The sequence below is a fragment of the Chinchilla lanigera genome, unplaced genomic scaffold (assembly GCF_000276665.1).
Source record: "Chinchilla lanigera isolate Chin_1 unplaced genomic scaffold, ChiLan1.0 scaffold00078, whole genome shotgun sequence".
Lineage (NCBI taxonomy): Eukaryota > Metazoa > Chordata > Mammalia > Rodentia > Chinchillidae > Chinchilla > Chinchilla lanigera.
This window is the reverse complement of record NW_004955479.1, coordinates 9424872-9430554: the sequence shown is the minus strand read 5'-3', so window position 1 is coordinate 9430554 and position 5683 is coordinate 9424872. Positions and strand designations below refer to the sequence as shown.

The 5683-nt window shown below is 51.2% G+C and overlaps 1 pseudogene; it reads right to left on the bottom strand.

The window, feature by feature from the left end:
* Positions 1-1723: 1723 nt before the first annotated feature.
* Positions 1724-2651, bottom strand: LOC102023261 (annotated as a pseudogene).
* Positions 2652-5683: the final 3032 nt, after the last annotated feature.

The window sequence follows — 5683 nt, the reverse complement described above, 5'->3', positions numbered from 1 at the left end:
GTAGTTCAGATCAGCCCTGAACTCACTGTGTAGCCCTGGCTGGCCTCGAACTCAAGATGATCCTCCTGCCTCAAACTCCCAAGTGCTGGGGTTACAGGCATGCACCACCATGCATAGATGCTAATTTTACTTTTAAACAAATTTTTAAAACCTGGTGAGGTGTGGTGGCATACACCGGTAATCCTAGTACTCTGGGAGGCTGAGGCAGGACAATTGCAAGTTTGAGGCTAGCTTGGGTAATTTAGTGACTTATACAGACTCTGTTTTAAAACTAAAAATTTAAAAAATGGCTGGGGATATAGCTCAGTGCAAAGGCCCCATTCATTCCCAGTAAGGTTGGTGTTTTATATTAGGAAACTTAGGGTGGGGACGGGGAAGGGAGTAGGGGCCAGGACTGGCCTGGGACATCATGCCCCAATGTCATGTTACTACGTGGACGTTAGACAGCGAGAATGCTGTTAGTAGCGAGCTTACCCCTACCACCCACCACGACCTCTGGTCTTGCACAATCTGGTCACTCCAAAGGTCTAAACAGAATGAGCCAAATCACCTCCCCTGTGTGGTCATGCTGTCTAACCATGAGCTAAAAAGCAAGTATCAGTCGGACATGGTGACACATGTTTGTAATCCCAGAACCCTGGGAGGTTGAGGCAGGAGGACTGAAAGTTCAAGCCCAACCTGGGCAATGCATCGGGTGTTATGGCTTCCGTCCAGATGTCCCTCAAAGCCTCATGCACGCACAGGTAGGGCTCCAGGGAGTGACTGGATCATGGGTGTGTGATACTGGATTACGGGTGTGATACCTGGACTAACCCCTAATTGGCAGCATAGCTGTGGGGGTGGCTGAAGGGATTTACAGAAGACAGAAAACCCACACTGGGTGTGGGTGGCACTGACCAATAGTCTTGGAGCCCGAATGGAGTAAAAGGGAAAAAAGAAGGAAGTCTCGCTGCTTCCTGGCTGCCTGCCATGGACTGTTTCTCCCCTACAATGCCCCTCTGCCGTGCCACCCTGCCCGGAGAGCTCTACAAACTGTGAGCCGGATAAACCTCTTCTCCTTTAACTTTGGCTGTCAGGTATTTTGTCTCAGCAAGAGACAAAGGTAATTAAGACACTAGACTTGGCAAGACCCTGCTTCAAAAAAACCAAAGGCTGGGGATGTAGCTCAGTGCCCAGCCCCTGGGTTGAATCCCCAGGACTGAAACAAAAATCAAGTATCATCTTGCTTACACTGAAGTTTCTGATGTCCCCAGGCCTCTCAGGGTGCAGTGCCACCTCATTAGATGGCCTCACCTCTGACCCACTCACTGGTCCTGGTGGTGGAAGGGTTGCTACAAGCCCCACCATAGGCTAGCACTTTCTCTTTTTTGTTGTTGTTGTTCTAGACAAACTTTGTAAATGAATTAAATCTCCTTATACAACAGAGGCCTGGGGGGCTGGGGATTTAGCTCAGCGGCACAGCACCAGCCTGGCAAGCGCAAGGTCATGAGTTCAATTGCCGGTACTGGAAAAAAAAAAAACAAAAACAAAAACCAAAAGAAAACAACAACCAAAAAAACCCAGAGGCCTGGGACAGTCCTTTTACAATTTATGATTTTTCTTTCTTCCAGTATTTTGAGACAGGGTCTCGCTAAGTAGTTCAGGTTGGCCTTGAATTCGTAGCGATCCTTGTGCCTCAGCCTCCCGAGTGCTGGGATTGCAGGCAAGCACCACCATACTTGGCTTACAATTTATTCTTGAACCAGCAGCACCTCTGGCTCCTGCCCGCAGAGGTCCTCCTCACAAAGCTCCTCCGCACAAGTTCCTCCTCGCTCAGCAGCGACGTGTACTCCTCGCTGAGCTCGTCCTCTGCATCCCAGGGGCTGGCTTCCTCCTCACTAGATATGGGGCCCAGCTCCTCACTGAGAAGCTCGCCTTGGTCCTGGTACAGCCTTCACTCCGCTTCTCCTCACTAAAGAGATCCAGCTCCTCACTGGAGATCACATCCAAAACCTCACTGCTTTCTTCACTCAGAATGTCTTCTTCTGGGGCTGGGGATTTAGCTCAGCGGCACAGTGCCTGCCTGGCAAGTGCAAGGTCATGAGTTCGATTCCCAGTACCGGAAAACAAACAAACAAAACAATGTCTTCTCCTATCCTCAATAGAGGGCTGGTCTAGATCTTCACTAGGCTCCAAGTCCTCACTGGACACTTCCTTGAATCCACCAGTGGGCTGCACAGTGACTTCATTCATGCAGAAGCTGTTGAGCACTTTCGTTTCCTGTGTATAAACCCTGACAGCCCGAAAATGGAAGTCCCCTAGAACACCGAAGAAGTCGAGTGAAAATGGGTCCCTTCCACCAAAAAATTCCCTGAAGGCATCCTCTGGGTTCCAGAATGTGAACCCATACTCAGATGCACTGTCAAAGTGACGTCCACCTCCTCCACCACCATTTAATCCTTCTTTGCCATATTTGTCACAGATGTCCCATTTTTTAGCATCTGGTAACACCTCGTATGCCTCAGCCACTTGTTTGAATTTTCGCTCTGCTTCTTCTTTATTCTCAGGGTTTTATCTGGGTGCCACTGTAGTGCCGGTTTCCAGTACGCCTTCTTGATGTTCTCGGGGGAGGCACGTCCCTGCACACCTAGAACTTCATATTAATCCACCATGTTTTAACAGTTTGCTGGAACAAGTGTGAGGACGCAGATGACTGGCGGCGAAAAGGAGGGAGGTGCCTGGCCGGTCCCCTCGCGGCTCTGGGGCGCTACGCTGGTGGCGGCCTAGGCTAGGACTTTCTCATCAGCCTCCTGGGATCCATGTTGTAGTGAGGACATTTGACAGCCAAGTCTGGAACCAGCGCTGCCTCCCCCATAGGACACAGCCAGGCAGAGGTTGGACTGTCCTGGTGTGCAGATGTCCTCAGAAACACGCCTCAACAGCGAGGGAGCTTTACGGGGGTGCGGGGTTGGGGGTGGTGGGGGTGGTGGACCTGAGTTAACCGGTCTCATTTCTCTTTTTTTTTTTTTTGAAACGGGGTCTCCTCACATAGTTCATGCTGGCCTTGAGCTTATACTTGAACTCACAATGTAGCCCAGGCTGGCTTCAAATTCACTGAGCCCCTCCTGCCTCAGCCTCCCAAGAGTTGGGATTGCACCGCCACACTCAATTTAAATGGCCCTTACTTAAAACTTCTTGTGTAAATGTGGACTTGAACAGAGCAGTCCTAGCCACGCCCCGACCCTCCGCAGATGTGAGGTACAGCCAAGACCCGGACTGCGCATGTTTCCGTCCTGGGATGTGCCCTGGGCTGTCCGATTTCCGCTGCGTGGAATGTTTCCCTTCTCGCAGGCCTAACCCCTGCTCCGCCTCCGCCTTCCAGTCTAGACGTCATCTCTTCCAGGAAGTCTTTGCTGACCCTGAGTCTGAGCTCAGCGCCCTGCCCGTGACTTCCTGTGCTGCCACGCGTCACATGGTGTGAACTGCCCCCTCCTTAGCCGGGTCCTTCTGTGCCCACACGCCTGCGCCTCGAGCCCGGGATGCTCACCAGATGTGTATGGGATGAATGTGTTACGGAGGACACGGCTTCTCCCCCTTCTTCCCCCTTAGCAGCTGCCCTGGGGCTCATCCACCTGCCGGCTGCAGCGTCACAGGGGCCTCTTGCAGGGCGAGGTCTGCGTTATGTGAACCCTTGAGCCCAGCGACGCTGTCTGAAGTCAAACGCTCGGCGCCTCCGTGGCCTAATTCCTGTGAGTGACCCCGGCCGCGGGGCTGCTATCGAGCTGAAGCTGTTCAGACCAGTGCCCGGCGGGTGTTGAGATGATGGGGACTCTTGAGGTCCTGCCGAACCCTGGGTCCAGCTGTACAGTGTGCAGTGATGTGACGGACAACCGGAAAGGAGGCAGGCGAGCCAGAGGCAGGCCCTGGGCGCCCGGTCACGCGTGCAGAGTGCCGCGGGCTGCGGGGGATCCATCGACGCGGCAGCTGCGTGGCAGAAGGAGAGGAAGGAGAGTGAGCGCTGTATTTGCTGAACCGGCCCGCCGGTTTATTTTGGGCTGAGTTCATCAGCAAAGATTCTTCTGCTCTGCATGCACGAAAGCGTGTGTGGACACAGTGGACTGAGGACTCGCCTAGGCGGGTGTCTAGATGGTGCGCTGTGTGTGCTTCACCCTCCGTGGACGAGTCTGTGCACCTGCGTCCTCGGCTGCCTGTCACAGAAGTGGGGAGGGGAGACAAGGAGAGAATAAGCACGGAGAGCCCCAGCTCTAGGGCAGACACTTCGTGATTGTTTTATCTTGTTTGATCTTCATGACAACTCAGTAGTGTGGATTTTTGCTACCCCTGCCCGTTTCACAGATGCAGAAACTGAGATTTGGGGATGATGTGTACCTTACCAGAGGACACTGTAATAATTTGTGGTCCAGCTGGGTATGGTGGCGTACACCTGCAATCCTACCACTTGGTAGGCTGAGGTAGGATGATCAGCATAACTTTATGGCCAGTTTGGGCTACATAGTGAGTTCAAGGCCAGCCTAAACTATGTAGCAAGACCTTGCTCAAAAAAAAAAAAAAAAAAAGCTGGGCATGATGGCACGCACCTATAACTACTCAGGAGGCTGAGGCAGGAGGATCCCTGAGAGTTTGAGGCCATCCTGGGCTACAAAGTAAGCTCAAGGCCACCCTGGACTGTATAGCAAAACCCTGTATCAAAAAGACAAAAAAAAATATAAAAATATGCTCCTGGTTTTATTTTATTTCATCTTATTTTGGCTCCTGATATTAATGTTTGAACCATATCGTCACTCAGGTTGGCCTCTAAGTCAGTGTTAGAGTTTGCCAACCAGGGCTGGACACGCAAGAAAAGCACACAGCAGCCCAGTTCAGAGGAAGGGTTACGTGTTCAGGTTCATGTCCTGCCTCTGCCTTTTTATTGCATGGCTTTTTTGGCATTAGGAAGGTGCCGTTAGTGTGTTAGTGCCTTTTAAAAGGTAAAATAAAGGTGTTTCATACATTTATTTATTTGGCTTTGGGGGGGACAGGGTTTCACTTTGTAGTCCAGGCTGGCCTTGAACTCCTGATGACCCTCCTGCCTCAGCCTCCAGAGTGCTGGGATTACGTGTGTGCCCACCATGCCCCTCAAACGTGTCTTTATTGAGTAGTTAGGTCCAAACAACATAGTAAATATTTGTGTTTTTACAATTTAGCCCGTTAAAGAACAATGCACATAAAATGAAAGGACAACACTTTTAAAGTTTTAAAGATCACTGTATCACTTCTCTAGCATTGGAATAGGTTTGGACAGTACCACACTTTTCCCTTGTTCCACCCTGGTTTTCACACTGAAAAATCCAGTTTTAGCCGGGCATGGTGGTGCACGCTTGTAATCCCAAAACTCGGAAGACTGAGGCAGGAGGTGTCACCAGGAGTTCGAGGTCAACCTGAATTACATAGCAAGACCCTGTCTCAAAAAAATCCAGTTTTGCAGAGATGTGACGACCCTGGAAGGCGTTTAGTGCCATCTACTGTAGAAACAGTGAACTGCCGTGAACTAGTCCACACTGCCGGGGGTGGAGGAGGGAAGAGGCCAAGTATTGCTGTAGTTCCTCAACATTTCCGTACACTCTTCAGAATCCCTGTGAATTCACTGCAGCCACTGTGAGCGCCTTAGCGGACAGTTTGGGAATTGTGGCCCTAGGGGAATTCT